Source organism: Raphanus sativus, chromosome 1 (genome assembly GCF_000801105.2).
Source record: "Raphanus sativus cultivar WK10039 chromosome 1, ASM80110v3, whole genome shotgun sequence".
NCBI classification, from domain to species: domain Eukaryota; kingdom Viridiplantae; phylum Streptophyta; class Magnoliopsida; order Brassicales; family Brassicaceae; genus Raphanus; species Raphanus sativus.
Window position 1 is genome coordinate 15,100,947 of NC_079511.1, and position 20,714 is coordinate 15,121,660.

Genomic DNA, 20,714 nt, shown 5'->3' on the forward strand with positions numbered 1-20,714 from the left:
AGTTTTTCAGCACAAACATGTAAAAAATGTATTATGTTTTAACTATTTAATATTATTTGTAACATATTAAGGAGAGGGCGAAGTCTATGACTCTAGCACTTTGAGGACTTAAAGAACAATCACTATGAAACCGAGTATAATGAGTGGTGTCACACATATCAAAGAAAGATATGTTTATTTTCTCAAGAAGACTTCTAATGAAAGTTTTGTATCTTTGAACTTATGTAATGTTTTATCTTTTGTGAATCTGACTAAGTGTTCTTGAGAATTCTTCTCCCTTAGTTGTAATAAATTTGATTTTTTTTTTGTGTTATTGTGTTTTGCTATTGAAATTGTAATAATAACTTCAATTATATCAAGTAATTTTGGCAAGATAATATTGTGGAAAATGAACATATTTACCAAATTTTTTTCATTAGTATATCTTCAAATTTACAAAAAAATCACAACTAAAGGAGTACATATGCAAATCACAAAACAAACCATAAACAAAACTATTATAGATCATTACCCTACAAAGACAAGTTTGGACTCCACTTGATATGGAAGAAAACTCTGCCAGAAGATTTCCTGAAAATCTTCTAGCACATTATATTGTAGAAGACTTCGGAGAAAACTTATGGGAAGTCTTGCAGATCTGAAAATCTGCATATCGAAATCCAGATCTGAAAAACCTGTATATAAAAAAAAACGTTCAAAAGGCTTAAAAATAGAGAAAAGGAGTGGGAGATTAGATATATACACAACGTACATATCTAAGTGGAAGATGAGAACCATCTGATTAAAAACTTGCAACAAAAAGATATATTAGTGAGAAAGACATGAAAAAACAAAATAATATAAAGTTTAATTTTTTCAAGTGAAAGAGATTAGAGTGGGTTTAGAGAGTTTTAGTTTGAGAAAATGTAAGAACTTTATACAACATGAGGTTACCAAATGAAGAAAAATCAGACATAAAAACTTACCAAAATGCTCAGATCTGTTTTGAAATGGAGACATGGGAGAAAACTCTGTTAGAAGACTTCGAGGAAGTCTTCTTACGCATTATATTTTAGAAGACTTCCTAGAATTCTTCCAGATCTGGAAACGTCTGCATATCCAAATCAAGATCTTAAAAATTTGCATATCCAAAAACGTTCAAATGACTTAAAAATAGAGAAAATGAGTGGAATATTATATAAATATACCTTTATAGAACACACAAAATACATATCTAAAATTGATAGATATACCTTTAAATGAGTGGAAGATGAGAACCATGTGATGAAAAACCTGCAAAAATAAGATACATTAGTGAGAAAGACATGAGACAAAAACAATAAATTGATATAAAATTTGGTGTTTAATAAGTTCAAAGAGATTAGAGAAATGTTGGAGAATTTTAGAACGAGAAACATAACATTTTTGTTGCAGCTATTTGAGAGGAGGAGAGAGAATGTATAAATTTTTCTTTATATAGGCTGACAAAAAATCCAATTGGGTTAAATATTTTGATTCAGAAGACTTTAAAATAAGTCGTCTAGGCTTTCAAGTAAGTCTTCTAATAGAAGATTTCCTAGATGACTTACTTGTAAGTCGTCCAGAAGAGTTCATTACTTTTAGCGGGAAATTAACATATTTTTAGCCGGAGTTAGAAGATATTTAGAGAAGTCTTTTATACGACTTCCCTGTAAGTTGCCTAGACCCTAAAGATAACCCCTAAACTAATTTAACTAACTAAACATTTCATAAAATCAAATTAAACTTAAAAAATGTAACTATACACAGAAATAAACACATATATGTAAAAACTAGGTGTCTTACCCGCTCAGGCGGGCATAATCATTTTATAATTATTTATTAATACATATATTATTAATAAAAAACTTCCTTGATTTATGTTTTCATTTTTTAATTCTTACATATTATAAATATTTCTTTTTCATCCACATATTATAAATATTTTGAAATTTTGTTTTGAACATTATATCTATTAATAATAAATAAATATTTGAAATTATTCAATATTTTATTTTCAAATATATAAATTAAAAATTTTGTTTGATTAATATTAAGTTATGTAATTTTCTATTTTTAACTTTTTAATTAAAACATTATTGAGATAACAACACAATACACATATCAATTATCATTTTTGCTTAAAATATATTTTTAGATTTAGGATTATTTTCATTAATATTAATTTTAATCACTTATCTAATTAAATATTTTGTTAACTCATTTCTATTTTTGAATTTTTATATAAAAAGATATTTTCAGATAACAATAATATATATATATATATATATGTATGTATGAAATTTCTTTTATCTTAAAATATATTTTTGTTGTGATAATTCTTATTATTACTAATTTAATCACTCATCTAATTAAGAAAATTAAAATTTGTTTTTTTTGTGGATAATTTATATATTCCATTCATTAAAGATATGAATGATATTAAGCACTCTAACTTTTAAAGTGAGAGCTTAATTGTAAAAATATTAGTTTTAATCACTTATCTAATCAAATAATTTCAATTTATTTTCATTTTTTTAATTTTAATTTTTATTGTCATCAACAACAAAGACTCATATAGACTCTGCGGACCAAACTGAGAACTCTGCATCCATGTGAACGACGAAAGACGATTGCTGCCTAGCACTACGCGCTAGATGATCCGCCTTTGAATTCTCCGTCCGTTTTACATGGATGATCTGTGAGCTTGAGAAACTATCTTTTAATTTCTTAATATCCTCCAGATAACTTGCGAAGGCTGGCCACTCCTCTGGTTCCGAAACCATCTTCACCAACTGAGAACAATCCGTTGCAAACGTAACCTGGTACTGTCGTAAATTCTTCATACACTCAATTGCCCAAATTAAAACCTCTACCTCGGAATGAAGTGGAGATAGACTGGCCCTAACATTTCGCGCCCCCCATTAAACCCGTAAATCCTTCTAGCATGCTAAACCACCCTTGTCCCGAGAAAATTTTCATTTTTATATTAAAAGTATTTCAGATAACAACCAAATATATATACAAAGTATCTTTTTATTTTAAAATGTATTTTAAGTAAATTAAATTTCCTTTTTAACATAAAAATTCGTTTTTTTATTTTTATATTAAAAATATTTCAGATAACAACCAAATATATATATATGAAGTATCTTTTTATTTTAAAATATATTTTTTAATTTTAGATAATTCTTAATATAATACTAATTTTAACTTAATCAAGAAAGTTAAAATTCGTTTTTTTATTTTGATAGATAATTTATATTTTTATTCATTAAGGGTACAAACGATATTAGCCACTCTAACTTTTAATGTAAGAGTTCCGTTGCGAAAAATCACTTCGTAAATAATAGTATAGATAAAATTTTCTTTTTCAAAAAAGAATTTAAACTTTACAAAATCTAACCCTAAGAATAGATACAATACTACAACATATGTTTGTCAAAATCTAAACCAAAGAATATCATGATTCACTACTTTCACTCATCTATATTGAAAACATTCAATTTTTTATATCTTAATTATATTGCTTAAAACTATTTATAATTACATGATTTTAATTTTTCACTTATCAAAATATTTTTTACAAAATTCATTAATTATTTTAAAGATCAACCATACTAGACGACTTACATTATCTCATAAGACTCAGAAGACTTTCCGGGGCTATATTCGTAAAAATGAGTTCTGATTTTTTGTTTGGTTACAAAGGTCTGGCTGTAATTTCACAAGAATTTTAGGTTAGTTTTGCATTTAATTCAAATTTGGTTATAGTTTTGTATTTACACTCAAGTTTTGAGTTATATTTGGCAAATCAAATATTATATATTTAATATTTTCTCAACAACAATACAAATTATTAATATTGGAGGCGTTAAACGTATCTTAAATTTGTAAAATATATACCTAAATTGTACTGTTAATAATTTTAAAATATTTAAATATTGTTCCAAACCGCATTTTCTTTGTTTGAGTGTTAATAGTTATTTTTTTTTACAAATTATAAGAAATTATATTATATACTAATAATGTGTATATTTCTACATATACATATGTAAATTTTTATAATTTTGTTTTAACTTTCTCAAGATTTCTCAAAAAGATATTTATTTATTTTGGTATGTTTAATTTAAAACTTGATTGTTTTATTACCTATTAATTTACATTATATAATCCAATCATAAAATTTTGATAATTTTGTCATTTTTTATTTTATATAAAAAACTTAGTCTAAGTTTTGTAAAGACAACTAAAGTAATTATAATTTTTTTAGAATAAATAATGGTCTATAAATCTTAATAACATCATATTAAATTTTATATTTCATATTAAATCTTATTTTATATGAAAAATCTGTTTACGGATTGAAACGTTCCAAAGCAGCTGGATCAGTAGAGAAAAATTCCTTGTTCTTTTTGCTTCTGGTTATGCTGGACATGCACCTGAAAAGAAAAGAAATTTTTTTATCACTAACAAGTAGTAAAGTAACAAAAACGTAGACTTAAATAAAATCTAATGGCGATCGAAGCTCCCCGGCAATGGCACCAAATTTGATATGTGCTCAAATTACCCTAGAAAAATTTTAATCTCATCAAAAGAGGTCAAGTTGATCAAATCAACAAGGAGCTAGGGAACTCACTAGATCTTATTGTAAATAAGCTAGGTTAAAGATTCTAAAGCAGTAAATTGCAAGTAACTTAAAACTGGTGAGCAAGACAATTACTCGATTGATTGATTAGGGAGTTTAACAGATATGATGAAGGCGCTAGACTTAGGTTTTCTATTCAGGGATCTCTATAGGAGAATCGATCGATGCACTATAGGAGAATCGATCGATGCACCTCGAGTAAGCTTTAAGCGCGGGTTGATAACAGTTCACCAGAGATTTGCTAGACCATGATGTCGTCTGCGCCTAGATAATTCTAGCTCAGAGAAGATAGATCCTAGGATAATATCCACTGTCATCATGTATAGGTTAACTACTCCTATACAAGCATTAAGAACAATCTTCTAAGATGAATATCACATGCTCAAGTATTCATATTTGGAGCTAATCTCTCAAAACCTATTTGAATCCTAAATCTAACAAAGGTGTTTTCTCAGACATAGCCAAGCAAAACATCATAACAATTAAATAAAACTGCATAGATAAAATAGATAGAAATAAATGTGTTCAAGAAAGCTCTCAATAGTAATTCTCTCTCTCTCAAAACTGTGTTGTAAAAACCTTAGGTAAAAAGTGTGTCTAAAAGTTTCTCTGTTTCTTAATATTAGGTAAGACATAAATACTATAATAATTAGGTTAAAATTCGTCGGAGGTATCTTGGTAAATATATGAAATCTTGGGTTTCAAGTCGGTTGTGACCAAACTGGACTTCTGTGTTTTTCCCATCGATCGATATCACTGAAGGTGTATCGATCGATATGTCTCTCTCCGTGTCGACCTCGTGTGGTCGATATGGTCTTTTCGGGTGAAATTTCTAAAATGCTCCAAAATGCTCCAAAATCACCATATTTCCTTAAATTTCTCTTGAACCTGTAAATATGCTATATAGACTCCAAAATGGATTAAATCTATCCTAAAACTCTTATATACCATGGCTAAAATCGGGTCAAATTCATGGTATGTCACATGCGTCGATCCTTCATCATATGCCTCCCCACGGTCTACGTAGTGCTGAATTTCTTGATACCAAATTTGCCTCTGCAATTAACAGGACTTATCCGAAATTTCTTAAGAGTAGACATAAAAAGGCCTACATGTTTCCGAAAGGATTGAGGATTATTTTTTCCCTCAGGAGATGATCCAAAGGACCACCATAACAAGGTATAAATTTTCTTTCAATGTTTGGAGCAAACATTGGGTTGGCATTTGATTTGATGCTGAATGTGGGGTTCTCACTGTTCTCGATTGCAATACGACACTGTTTAAAGATAAGTCATTGGAGCAATATATAACATCCATCGTGCAGATGTTACCCTATCTCGCTAAATTTTCCTGTCAAACTATAGGAGCTAAACCTGATATCCAGTGTTATAATATTGCTAGGCCGAAATCTGTCGCACATGGTAAAAATCCTTCTGATTCTGGATTAATGGCTCTGCTGTTAATGGCCACACACGCTGTCTATGGCATCGAAGCGTGTAAAAATATCATTCATGAAATTCTCGAAGAAGAAGGAAGGCGGGCTGCAATATTAGCGTATGAGTTCAAGGAGCAACTGTAGATAAGGGTAACTATTGTTGTTTTTTTGGTATAATTTAAATACATTATAACTGAATTTCACTTGTTACAATTAAGATGTCTGCTATGTCTGACTTGTTCTGACTTTACATCTTCTTTCTTATTTTTTTATTTGGATGTCTATATAAACCTTGCCATTTGAACTACTTATTTGGATGTCTATATAAACCTTGCCATTTGAACTACTTTCCCATGGTGAAATGTTAGTGGTATGTTAATATAGTTTTTGTGTTATTTCAAGTTTCATTTGATCAAATCCGGAATATTGTTCCCGTTTAATAGTGTCAGATTCAAAATTTGTTAGTTTTTTCTAACTTGTAGTATTCAGCAATAGACAGCAGGAGGTTTGGTTATGCGTTAGACATTTGGTTACTTCTTCACTTAAGCCTAAATTCATTGGTAAAGTTTGATTGAGTTGGTATAAATTATGAAATCAACTATGATTAATTCTGGTGTAACACATTTTCTATATTGTTCATTTATAAGCTATATGTATATTATATGCTAACTTCAAATTATTAGACTTTTGAATATTATAATAATGTGAAATAAAATAAAAAAACCATAATAAACATGATTATATAGTCAAAGGGAATAGGCCTCACCTAAAATCATCCTAAGATTCTGGCGAAACTTCTAGCACTAGAAAAAATACGCTTGTATACTCTCTCAGCAGCAAGACCATAGAATAGGAGATCAAAATAACCAATAATTTGGAAAGAAAACATAAAATTATAATTATCAGACGGAAATCAGTTACTCTTGTGCTGGTCTCTTCATGTTAGACATGCATATTGAAAATAACATTGTTTTTCAAATCTCTGGTATATATCACAGTATTTTTTTTCGTATTTCTCATAAACTAAATATCATCATCATATCTATTGATGTCTTGCATATTTCCATTGTTTTATCTTCATATTCGCATGCATTTTGATCATCTAGAATAGGGTTTAGACATGTTTAGGTTGCATTTTGCATACAAAAGTCTTTATCAGGTGTTGGAGTACCATATGGAGCATTTGGGATGCATTGGGGACTCAAAAGAGGCAAAAGGACTGATTTAGAGTCGACCAAAGCCACAACGGCCTCACCCCAGCGGGTCCCGTCGGTCGCTGCGACCTCATCACCTGGAGCGGCCTCACCCCAGCGACTCCCACCACCCGCTGCGACTTCACCAGCCTGGAGCGGCTTCACCTCAGCGGCCCGTGCCGCTCGCTCGTCTTCTCCGGAGCGACCCGTCCCAGCGGGCCATCCTGGTCGCTGTGAATCATCAACTGGAGCGCTCCCGAGCCAGCGAGGAGACCAGCTCGCTCGTCTCATCTGCAGCGGCCGTGCGGAGCGACCCCTCCTGGTCGCTCCGAGCCCGTTTCATCTCGAACTTAAAAATTTCTCAGGGGCATTTTAGTCATTTGTATGCACGTTTTTCTGTTCTAAAACCTAAGTTTAAGTATTGTGTAAGCCACCAGAGGCTAATCTATCTTCTGTCACTTGGTAAACATCATTCTATTGGGAGATTTCATCTTTTTGGATCATTGATTCTCTTGTTCTTATTTTATTTCTTATTGATTTCTGTTATTTTCATCTCGGTTTATGATCAATCTGAAATTCAATATGGGTTTAAGAATGATCATGAACCTTAGTGAGTAATCCACCATTGAATTCATGGGTTAGAAAGATTTAGGGTGATTAAGTTAGTTTTAGGATGTTTTAGTATAAATCAAACCTTATTCCTTGCCTAGGAGAGTGTTCATAATGCATCTATTGAGTTGGTCTCTCAAAAGTTGATCTTTAGACATCTCCCACCCACAAGGTGTTCGATGATATGTCTGAGTCAACTCTCCTAAGCTCTTAACACACTTTACCAAAGACATTTGTTGTTAAGGGTGTTAAGATAGCCAATAGACTTGTTGTTAATGATTGCTTTTATATTATTCAGCCAAAGACATTTGATGTCTGAAATGTGTTAGCAAATGAACATTCATCTAGACATAGAGTTTGTTTAGGATTGTGTCTAAGCTTAAGGTTGATTAGTTTGATTGATTGTTGCCATCCTTAGTTCGAAGCTTGATCACCCAAGGTCTAAATTCCTATACCCATGAGTTCTCCTTTCTCATAAAAGAAAGTTCATTGATTTACTGTTTTTATTATTTAATTATTGCATTCTAGGTTCTAGAAATCATCAAATCATCGATTGCACTTAGATTAAGGAAGTACTTGCATTCTTGGTGCTTTGAATCCCTTGGAATTGGTTCGACATTTCACTCATATTACAACATTTGTTTTAGGAGCCTTGAAACTCCTAGCATCAAATTGGCGCCGTTGCCAAATTCCGAGTTGATTTAAACATTGAGATTTAGTCACTTACTTGAGACTAAGTCATTTTTCTTTTTCTGTTTACTGATTCTACATTTTCATCCCTCTTTTAATTTCAGGTGTATGAACTTGAGGAGCAAGGGCACATCAGACCTAGTTCCACTTGTACCTGACATCAGAGCACTTGAGAGGGGTATATCCAGACAGAGAAGAGCTCAGCAGGACATCGATATGGATCCACCTGCAAACGGTCAAGGGGTTAACCCTCAGCACCCTCCGCGACCTGCTCGACCGATTGGTACCTATGACCGTCCCAACATCAATAGTCATAGGCTTGGCATCAGAGCCCCAGCTGTGGAGGCTAACAACTTTGAGGTCGAACCAGGACTCCTCAACGTGATCGAGAACAACAAGTATCATGGCTTGGCTGTAGAAGACCCATTTGATCACTTGGACAAGTTTGACAGCTACTGTGGTTTTTCAAAGACCAATGGCGTGTCCGAGGATGCCTTCAAACTCAAGCTATTCCCTTTCTCTCTGGGAGATAAGGCACGTCAGTGGGAGAAGTCTCTACCTAGCGACTCCATCACCACCTGGGATGACTGCAAGAGAGCATTCTTGGAGAAGTTCTTCTCTACTTCAAGAACTGCTAAGCTAAGAAACGAGATATCTAGTTTCCAGCAGAAGAACTTGGAAGGCTTCAGTGAAGCTTGGGAGAGATTCAAGGGCTACCAAGCTCAGTGTCCACACCATGGTTTCTCCAAAGAGAGCTTGCTGAGCACCTTCTACAGGGGTGCACTTCCTAAGTACAGATCCAGATTGGATACTGCAAGTAATGGGTTCTTCTTGGGGAGAACTGAAGCAGATGCAGAGGAGCTGGTTGACAACATGGTGAAGAGTGACGCAGTCTACAGTGGAGACCATGACATAGGAGATAGAACTGATGATAAGCAGACGAGGAAAGAGTTAAAGGCTTTGCAGGTTAAGATCGACATTCTGATTGCTGATAAGGCTACACAAGAGCAGCTGAACTTCGTTGGTAACCCAGCACAAGAAGCACCTCCTGGTGCTAATGAAGTTGATGGTTTGGAGGGTCAAGAAGAACTGTGTTTCATCAACAACAATGGCAGTTGGTACAAGAAGGAGCCCAATTTTCAGTACAACAACTACCAACATCGATCTTACCCAAACAACCAGCAGAATGGTTACCAGCCTAGGAGCAACCAGCAAGGCAACTCTCAGCCTCAGCAGAATCCTCCTCCTGGTTTTCCCAACAAAGGAAACCCATCTTCTCAGCAGCAAGCTCATCTTTCTAGTTCTGCTTCTCCAGCCAGCAGCACAAATATTCTACTGAAACAAATCTTGTAGTCTCAAACTAGAAGTGAAAAGCATGTTGGCTATGAACTCAAGAATCTCCACAACAAGATTGATGGTAGCTACAATGAGCTCAACAACAAGTTCAAGGCCTTGGAGAACCAGTTTGCTTCATTGACTACTCACCAAAACCGCCAGCAAGGTTCTCTACCTGGAAAACCTGAGCAAAACCCCAAAGAAACAATGAAGGCTGTTACCCTTAGGAGTGGCAAGCAGTTGCCTCCTCTAACTCTCACCAAGGATGCTGAGAAACAAGGTGGGGGGGGGGTAGCCATCAACATTGATGATGAGGTTGTGATTGTGGATGAGAAGATCAATGATGAGATCTTAGAGAAGATTGTGGAAGCCAAAGGCAAAGGAAAGGTGGGAGAAGAGAAGCAAACAGTGAAAAATGGTCAAGCTGCTGCTCCAGCAACTGAGAATCCTTTTGTTCCCCCTCCTTATGAGCCCAAACTCCCATTCCCTGGAAAGTTCAAGAAGCAGCTGCTGGAGAAGTACAAAGCCTTGTTTGAAAAGCAGATGAGTGAAGTTCAGATCACAATGCCCATCATTGATGCTTTCATGCTGGTTCCTCAATACAGTAAGTTCCTAAAAGATGCTGTAGCTGCAAAGAAAAAGGAGATGCAAGGTATGATGATCCTCACTCATGAGTGTAATGCCATCATTCAGAGACTTGATGTTCCAAAGAAACTAGAGCACCCAGGATGCTTCACACTGCCTTGTGCTCTTGGACCTATGGTTTTTGAGAGATGTCTTTGCGATTTGGGAGCTAGTGTCAGCTTGATGCCTTTGTCAGTTGCAAAGAAGCTTGGTTTCACTCAGTACAAGAAGTGTAAACTCTCATTGGTGCTGGCTGATCGTTCAGTGAAGTACCCTGTTGGCATCTTGGAGGACCTTCCTCTTATGGTCGGAAACTGTGAAATCCCTACAGATTTTGTGGTACTTGAGATGGGTGAAGAAGCTCAAGATCCCTTAATCCTTGGGAGACCTTTCTTAGCTACAGCTGGAGCCATTGTGAATGTGAAAGAAGGCAAGATTGATCTCCACTTGGGTAAGAGACACATTCTCCACTTTGACATCAAGGAGGTTATGAAGAAACCAACTGTGCAAGGACAAATCTTCTACATTGAAGAGATGGATGCTCTGGCTGATGAACTCCTTGAAGAGCTGTCTCTAGAAGATCCTCTACAGCTGGCTTTGACAGTGGAGAAAGAGGCTGAAGTGATTGAGAACCTCGAGAGTACAGCCTATGGGATGATGCTGGATTCACACAAGGGGTTTGAGAGTAAAGATCAGTACGAAGAGCTGCCACACCAGGTCCATCAAGTAGCTTCAGTGACTCAACAAGAGAACACCCAGCAAGATGACTGGAGCGAGCTTAAGGCACCCAAGGTGGAGCTCAAACCACTCCCCCATGGTGTAAGGTATGCATTCCTTGGCCCTAATGAGACCTATCCTGTCATTGTGAGTAGTGAACTTACTGAACCTGAGCTTGCTGAACTTTTGAAAACACTTAAAAGGTTTAGAAAAGCAATAGGTTACTCCCTTGATGATATCAAAGGGATCTCACCCACTTTGTGCATGCATAGGATACATCTTGAGGATGAATCAATGACTTCTATCGAGCATCAAAGAAGGTTAAATCCTAACCTGAAGGATGTTGTAAAGAAGGAGATTCTTAAACTCTTAGATGCTGGTGTGATTTACCCTATTTCAGATTCTAAATGGGTATCTCCTGTGCATGTGGTTCCAAAGAAGGGTGGGATCACTGTTGTGAAAAATGATAAGGATGAATTAATACCCACAAGAACCATCACAGGACATAGAATGTGCATTGATTACCGAAAACTGAACTTTGCATCTAGAAAAGATCACTTCCCGTTGCTATTTATTGATCAGATGCTTGAGAGACTTGCAAATCATCCATTCTATTGTTTTCTTGACGGGTATTCAGGGTTCTTCCAAATACCCATACATCCCAATGATCAAGATAAAACGACATTCACATGCCCCTATGGTACCTTTGCTTATCGAAGGATGCCATTTGGGCTGTGCAATGCTCCAGCCACCTTCCAAAGGTGCATGATGTCGATTTTCTCTGATCTTATTGAGGATGTTGTGGAGGTGTTTATGGATGACTTCTCTGTCTACGGATCTTCGTTTTCTGCTTGTTTGTCTAATTTGTGCAGGGTCCTACAGAGATGTGAAGACACCAACCTTGTGCTCAACTAGGAGAAGTGTCACTTCATGGTTAAGGAAGGGATTGTTCTTGGACACAAGATATCAAGGGGATTGAGGTAGACAAAGCAAAGATTGATATGATGGTCAGTTTGGCTCCCCCAAAGACAGTGAAAGACATCATGAGCTTATTGGGGCATGCTGGTTTCTATAGAAGGTTCATTCAGGACTTCTCCAAGATCGCCAGGCCACTCACTAGACTGTTATGCAAGGAAGAGATCTTTCTCTTTGGTAAGGAATGTCTAGAAGCTTTCAAGAAGTTGAAGAATGAGCTTGTAAATGCTCCCATTGTCCAGCCACCAGATTGGAGTCTACCCTTTGAGATTATGTGTGATGCTAGTGACTATGCTGTGGGAGCTGTCTTGGGCCAGAAGAAAGATGGCAAGACTCATGTGATCTACTATGCGAGCCAAACCTTGAATGATGCTCAGATGAAGTATGCCACAACTGAGAAGGAGATGCTAGCCATTGTATTTGCATTTGAGAAGTTCAGGAGCTATTTGGTGGGGTCTAAAGTCATTGTCTACACAGATCATGCAGCTTTGAGACACCTTTTGGCCAAGAAAGATGCAAAACCGAGGCTTTTGAGATGGATCCTTTTGCTCCAAGAGTTTGATTTGGAGATTAGAGACAAGCCTGGAGTTGAAAATGGTGTAGCTGATCACTTGTCTAGACTGAAAATAGAATGTGGCGTTCCTATTGATGAGGGACTTCCAGAAGAGCAGATCATGGCTATTGGAGCAGTGATGGCAGCTTGTGAGACTGGTAGAAAGCTTGAAGAGGTTAAAGCTACTGAAGAGAAGGAACCTTGGTATGCTGATTTGGTGAACTACTTAGCCACAGGAAAAGAACCTTTGAATCTTGTGGGCTATGCCAAGAAGAAGTTCTTCAAGGATGTGAAGAGATACTATTGGGACGAGCCTTACCTCTACATTCTCTGCAAGGATCAGCTCTACAGAAGAGTGGTTGCCAATGAAGAAGTTGAAGGGATCCTTACACACTGTCATGGATCATCTTATGGAGGTCACTTTGCCACCTTCAAGACTGTTGCAAAAGTGTTACAAGCAGGATTCTGGTGGCCACACATGTTCAAGGATACACAAGATTTTGTTTTGAGGTGTGATTCATGCCAAAGAAGAGGAAACATTACCAAGAGGAATGAGATGCCTCAGAATCCTATCCTTGAAGTTGAAGTGTTTGACGTGTGGGGTATTGACTTCATAGGACCATTCCCATCATCTCATGGCAACAAATACATCCTTGTGGCTGTTGATTATGTTTCAAATGGGTGGAAGCCATAGCAAGTCCCACCAATGATGCTAAGGTGGTAACCAAGATGTTCACGAGTGTCATCTTTCCAAGGTTTGGAGTCCCAAGGGTTGTGATCAATGATGGAGGCTCCCACTTCATCAACAAACTGATTGAAGGGCTTCTCAAGAAGAAGGGTGTGAAGCACAAGGTAGCAACTCCTTACCATCCTCAGACAAGTGGTCAGGTTGAGGTTTCTAACAGAGAGATCAAGTCCATTTTGGAGAAGATTGTGGGGATTACAAGGGAAGGATGGGGAAAGATCGAATTCACAGTGCATGGGAGAAGCTACACCATGAGCTTCAAGGAAATCGAGCGAGTGATGGGTTTTCCAGATTTGCAGTACTCTTTTCCTGAAAAAACCGACGACCTCCCCCAGAAGCTTTGGAAGCTGATCAGTGGTAACGAACGCTCTACTTGCAAAGACAAGAACTCTCATATCAGGCATCCCTTAGTGCGTTATCTACACAGGCTACTGGTCCATATCTTCTACCCACGAAAGGAAGTTGGCACCATCACTGATGAAGACATGTACCTCTTCTTCCCAGCCATTAAGCCCTACGCCACACACACGCAGCTCCCTTTCTCCATGGAGCTCTACAGAGAGGTTGGATGGGTCAGGTTCTTTGTGGGACGTCTTCGGCACTACAGAGATTGGGCTTGGACCACCAGTGACTCCTCACCAAAGATTGGGATTGGAAGTTTGATCACACCATTGCTTGAGTTCAAGGGTATCTCGTTGGGAAATGACGCGACAGCACCGATCTTCTTGGATGCTCCTTACTTGAGGCAAGCCACTTACTTTAGTGGGAGATACAAGGGTGACTACGTCTACCACTACAAGATCGGGGGCAAAAAGGCCGAGGTAGTCCTCCCAAATAGAGAGCTGACAAGCCTAACTGGACCCTGCGATGTCAGCTTCATCATTCATACGGGTGCTTTCCTTGGTGAGCATGGGTCCCTTGACCCCATCGGCCCTTGCGCGGAAGCAGAAGAGAATATTGGAAGAACTATGCCAGAAGCTGATACAGTGGAAGATGAGGATGTTGAGCCAGTCTATGGGCAGCGCCGCTACACATTCACACCATATTCTGGAACCCTTCCCCCTGGTGCCCTTTGCGACGCCCACGATCATATCAGTAGGCTCCAGAGATGGAACAAGGCTCAGGATAGGACGATTGAGAAGCTCAAGAAGAAGTGCAAGGAAATGAGCAAGACTGTGAAGCGGAAAGCGAAGTCAACATCCAAGATCTAGAGAAAGATAGCTGATGTCTTGACTAGGGGAGGTATTGCGGGATGTAGCAGAGCGGACTTTGAGTTCCCAGACGACCCAGTACCCCAGCCTCCACCAAACCCCTCAGCCCTTAGCTTCCCTCTCACCCAAAGGCAGCAACAGCGTCGCTGGAGAAACCCACCCATCCTCCCCTCTTCCTCGGGCAACAAATCACCCTCCCTTGCTGATTCTGAGGAGGAGATCGAGATCGAAGAGATCTCTAGCCAGCCACGATTCGAGGAGCACAGCACCATGCCAGGCGGCTACTACACCACGTTCCCACCTGACACCGATGAGTACGAGGCATCTGCCTCTACTCGCTACCCATAGGAGGTACTCCGTAACCTTCTCTTGTATATACTAGCTTTTCTTTGTTTTTTAGGATTTATTTTAGGTATCTCTCTCAGCTTAATAACACAGAGACTGTGTGACTTAAGTTTGGGGGAGGTACCAAGTATTTAACCATGTTTGCTTTGATGGTCTTGCATTGAGTCTTGCATTTCACATACCTATTTGCATAGAAAAGCCAAAAAAAAAAAAGAATCATTTAGTTTGCATCATTTGCACTTTTAGGAGAGTCTAGAGCATATAAGTTGCATTCATTTGCATTGGGAGCAATGATTTAAAATGCCTTGTAGAGAGCACTGTCTAGCCTCGTTTAGTTCATGCGCCTCTCTTGAAAACCTTGTAAGCTTCGTGCCTTGAAAACTCTCCCTGAAACTCAATCTCTTAAGCCAACTACAACCTTTAATGAACTGAATGAACTTAATTTCTTGCTCATGGTCCCTTGTGTGCTAAGTCATGGATATACACACTAGAGTTGTCACGCCTTTTATGCCGATCTTTTTGACAATCTCTAGTGGCAGTCCACTCCCTAAAACCCTCCCCTCCTTTTAAGCCTTCATTGATTGTTGAGCGAGGCCTTTTTCGGAAAGTCTTGCATGTGCATAATCTTGAGAGTATTGGGAACGACAATGCTTAGTCTTCATTTTTGCTAGATTGGATACACTATTGTCTAGCTATAGGTGGGGGGTGAGTGTTGTGAAGTTTGACTTGGGAAATTGAAGGTTGAAAGAAAATGATTGAACTCTTGTGCTTAATTGTCTCTTTGGGAATTGTATAAAACCTCTAACTCAAATTGTGAAGGTCTTGGCCCCCCAAAAAAAAAAAAAAAAAAACAAAAAAAAAAAAAAAGAGAATAAAGAAAGGGGGCTAGCAAAGTGTGAATGAGCTAAGAGGTTATGTTTTAAGAGTTTAGATATTTCCCTTGATTGAAGAGTTTGTGGTTATGTTCTTGGAATTTTTGGGTGAGAGATGTGAGTGGGGTGTAACTTTGGGAATAATTGTGTCACTTGTATATTTGAAAAAGGGTAGAACAATGAAGATTGAGCATTGTATGCATTAGTTGATCCCTTTCTTAGATATATTATGTGCAATGTTAAGGCTACTTGTTTTGAGAGTGAACCACCTTGAAGATAATGAGTTTTGAACCCCTTGATCACTAGAACAAAAAAGCCTCCCCTTACCCAAATGACTTGGACCAATTGACCATTTGCATAGAGCCACTTGTTGTATTGCTTAATGAATGTGAGAGTTGGCTGAACTGAATGTGTGAATGAATAATGTTGAGTTAAGATAGGCCTAGAGAAGCTAGAGGATAATAAAGGAGAGTGTGCTTGTGCTGAATTCTTATGTTGAAGCGAGTGCTTGTGTGTTTCTCTTGGGTATGAGCTCCCACTTTCAAACCTCTTCCCCTATGAGTCCTAGAAAGTTCACTTGAGGACAAGTAAAGGACAAGTTTGGGGGAGTTGATGTCTTGCATATTTCCATTGTTTTATCTTCATATTCGCATGCATTTTGATCATCTAGAATAGGATTTAGGCATGTTTAGGTTGCATTTTGCATACAAAAGTCTTTATCAGGTGTTGGAGTACCATATGGAGCATTTGGGATGCATTGGGGACTCAAAATAGGCAAAAGGACTGATTTAGAGTCGACCAAAGCCACAGCGGCCTCACCCCAGCGGGTCCCGTCGGTCGCTGCGACCTCATCACCTGGAGCGGCCTCACCCCAGCACTCCCACCACCCGCTGCGACTTCACCAGCCTGGAGCGGCTTCACCTCAGCGGCCCGTGCCGCTCGCTCGTCTTCTCCGGAGCGACCCGTCCCAGCGGCCCATCCTGGTCGTTGTGAATCATCAACTGGAGCGGTCCCGAGCCAGCGAGGAGACCAGCTCGCTCGTCTCATCTGCAGCGGCCGTGCGGAGCGACCCCTCCTGGTCGCTCCGAGCCCGTTTCATCTCGAACTTAAACATTTCTCAGGGGCATTTTAGTCATTTGTATGCACGTTTTTATGTTCTAAAACCTAAGTTTAAGTATTGTGTAAGCCACCAGAGGCTAATCTATCTTCTGTCACTTGGTAAACATCATTCTATTGGGAGATTTCATCTTTTTGGATCATTGATTCTCTTGTTCTTATTTTATTTCTTATTGATTTATGTTATTTTCATCTCTGTTTATGATCAATCTGAAATTCAATATGGGTTTAAGAATGATCATGAACCTTAGTGAGTAATCCACCATTGAATTCATGGGTTAGGAAGATTTAGGGTGATTAAGTTAGTTCTAGGATGTTTTAGTATAAATCAAACCTTATTCCTTGCCTAGGAGAGTGTTCATAATGCATCTATTTAGTTGGCCTCTCAAAAGTTGATCTTTAGAGATCTCCCACCCACAAGGTGTTCGATTATATGTCTGAGTCAACTCTCCTAAGCTCTTAACACACTTTACCAAAGACATTTGTTGTTAAGGGTGTTAAGATAGCCAATAGACTTGTTGTTAATGATTGCTTTTATATTATTCAGCCAAAGACATTTGATGTCTGAAATGTGTTAGCAAATGAGCATTCATCTAGACATAGAGTTTGTTTAGGATTGTGTCTAAGCTTAAGGTTGATTAGTTTGATTGATTGTTGCCATCCTTAGTTCGAAGCTTGATCACCCAATGTCTAAATTCCTATACCCATGAGTTCTCCTTTCTCATAAAAGAAAGTTCATTGATTTACTGTTTTTATTGTTTAGTTATTGCATTCTAGGTTCTAGAAATCATCAAATCATCGATTGCACTTAGATTAAGGAAGTACTTGCATTCTTGGTGCTTTGAATCCCTTGGAATTGGTTCGACATTTCACTCATATTACAACATTTGTTTTAGGAGCCTTGAAACTCCTAGCATCACCTATACTAGAGTAGCCAGCTATAATGTTAAATAATTGCATATATTGCTACATGTGGATCTTATCTTCTACTTTCGTTCTATCGTCGTCTATAAACATCCAAACAACTCAATAATGATTTGGCAAACCACATAAGGAAAATAACCAATCGGCGACAATAGCATAGAAAGATACCCCGATTATATTTCAATTTTTATTATAATTTAGTACTTAATAAAGCATCATCGTTAATTTTTCAAATGTTAACATCACTACGTATTTGTTTATTTCATGGGGAATGGCGGCGTAACGACGATGGTAATTGGACTTTCCACAGGAAGCCAAGTGACCTCAGATATATGGTATTAGTGAAGCCGACATAGACGTTGGAAGATTTGGAGACTATTATCCGTGATTGTTATCGATTGAATCCTGATACACCCTTGTCGATGGCGTACCACCCCTCAGAGTGGATGTTTGAACCTATGGGAACACGAACACCACCGACTACACTGACGACAACGGCGTCAGTTGAAGAAATGATGCGCCTGCGTTCTTGGTTTTCTGAACTGAAGCTATGTGTTACCTCAGGTGCAGAAGATGTTGCTTATTAGCAGTTCCTCACCCAAACAACTTTCTCCATTGGTAGGGCAACATTTGTATTCACAGTTTAGAATTAATTTTTTCTTATTTATATATCAACCCTATTTACTCGTATAATGGTTGTAAAAATCAAATTGGGTGGTAGGACTTGGGGACCAAAAACTTGTTGCAAGTAAGACGGTCCTTGAGGAGATAGTTAACGAGCAAAAAAGAGCCAGGATATACCGGGCCCATTTTGAAATTCAGATGGCTAAGGAATAGGCAAGACCGAATGGTGCGTCCTCAAGTGTTTCGACAACTCAAGTACCCAAAGAAGGTTAGTAAGTCTACTTTTATATGGAATTTATAAATAGAGGCACCTGAGTTATTGATCAGGTATTTTCAATTTAACTAGATTCAGCCTCCTCTCTAACTATACTGGAAGAGTGAAAGAATGGGTCGTCATGTTCGTCGCAAAAGTACCAAAGAATAAAACAGTGTGGTTGGTCTTTATACCTTAAGTGTTTATGTGTTTGGTGTAATGTTCTCTGAATAATTGAAGCATATGTTACTCTTTATTTGTTTCTCTTTTGTGTTTAATATGTTGTTATGTTTCTGTTTTTTAAGTGTATGCTGTCTGGTTTGTAAAAAAAAAACTAATTTCGTTTGCATGCCTAATATATAATCGTTTTCAACCACGTGATTAAATTGAAGAAAATATATAGTCGATGGACACGAAAATATATGTAATATATAATCATTTTAAACTACAAATAATTCCAATATGTCCTATTTTTTACATTCTCTATCTTTGGGGAGTTTTCAATTGGATGGAAATAAATGTTTGTAATTTAGATTATGTTGGTCTTTATCAAATAAAAAATAATCAATTATCATATGTTGCATGTATCTTGCTATTCTTATGGTAGATGCTGTGTTGCAATATATAAATATACGACAAATATCAACAAACAGGACCCCATAAGAAATATCATTTGTAATTTTAGAACGTTTCGTCTAGTTAGTAAATCATAAATATAATTTTTTGTTATTGGTAAAATACATTCCTTCTTGCTTGAAGTTTAATATATATAAAGCCAAGCAACAGCCTTGTAAATGTAAGCCCAAGAAGTATATTATGATAATTTTGATTTAAGGTTAAAGTGTATTTTCGATTCATTTGCTTTCGTACAATTGTTTGCAGCTTCATTAATGGTAAAAAGATTACATGAATTGCAGTAGTTATATAATTCATTAGTCAATAGTTTACATTTTATTGTTCTTCATTGTGGGTTATAATAATTGGGTTGCTTTAGGGTATATGTTTTTGGGTTTCGGGTTTAAGGGATAGGTTAATGGTTTGAGTATACAAATGTTGGTTTTTCTTTAGGGATTGTTTATCCTATTATATGAGAATATTAGTTCTCGTATTACCATTTTATGTATACATATTTTTTGTTGATCTTGAATATCCGGAAATGGTATCCCTAAGTTACGGTCTTTTATTGGTCGATTTCGATATATTTATTGTTCCAGTTTTACTTATTAGTTTCCCTTCATGTTCTCTATAATTGAGCAATTTTCTTCTTTGAAATATACCAGTTTTTCATGCAAACTATGATAAACATGTGCAATAATAAGACGGAGTTTCTATATTATCATGTTAACTATAACGAAATTAGCATCTTATTTATCTCACAATCTCGGGAATTAGTACAACCCTACTTCAGTCCAAACATGGATAAACTATTTTACATTCACATGTTTATTTTATTATGTCATTGACAGTCCACCTTGCTTATCAAACACTTTCATCATCCGAGAAGCGCCAACACCGCCATCTTCCCACTTTCATTTATATACCAACTTTACAAGTTGCTTTGTTTTGTCCGTTCGCCTTACACCAGCCACAAACATGTCATTTTCTTAGAGTTTTCTTCTTGTAACATTAAATTTGATGTTAAAGGTTATTCAGAAATATATTAAATGTATTAACGGCATATGATTACCCGTATTTCTCTAGTTGCTAATATCATGCTCTTCCGAGCTCTACCCGGAGGGCGTCTGCTTGATAGAGGGAATATTTCCAATGCATCTCCTACACCGTCAGCAGTATCTCCACTTGTTTTAACTTTGGTGCTTGTGGATACTTTATCATCTGCATATGCAA

The 20,714-nt window shown here is 37.2% G+C and overlaps 1 non-coding gene across 1 annotated transcript; it reads right to left on the bottom strand.

The window, feature by feature from the left end:
- Positions 1-9,208: 9,208 nt before the first annotated feature.
- On the bottom strand, positions 9,209-9,315 carry LOC130497915 (small nucleolar RNA R71). Its single transcript, XR_008936958.1, has one exon. It is a non-coding gene; the product is annotated as a small nucleolar RNA R71 (small nucleolar RNA).
- Between the last annotated feature and the right edge of the window lie 11,399 nt (positions 9,316-20,714).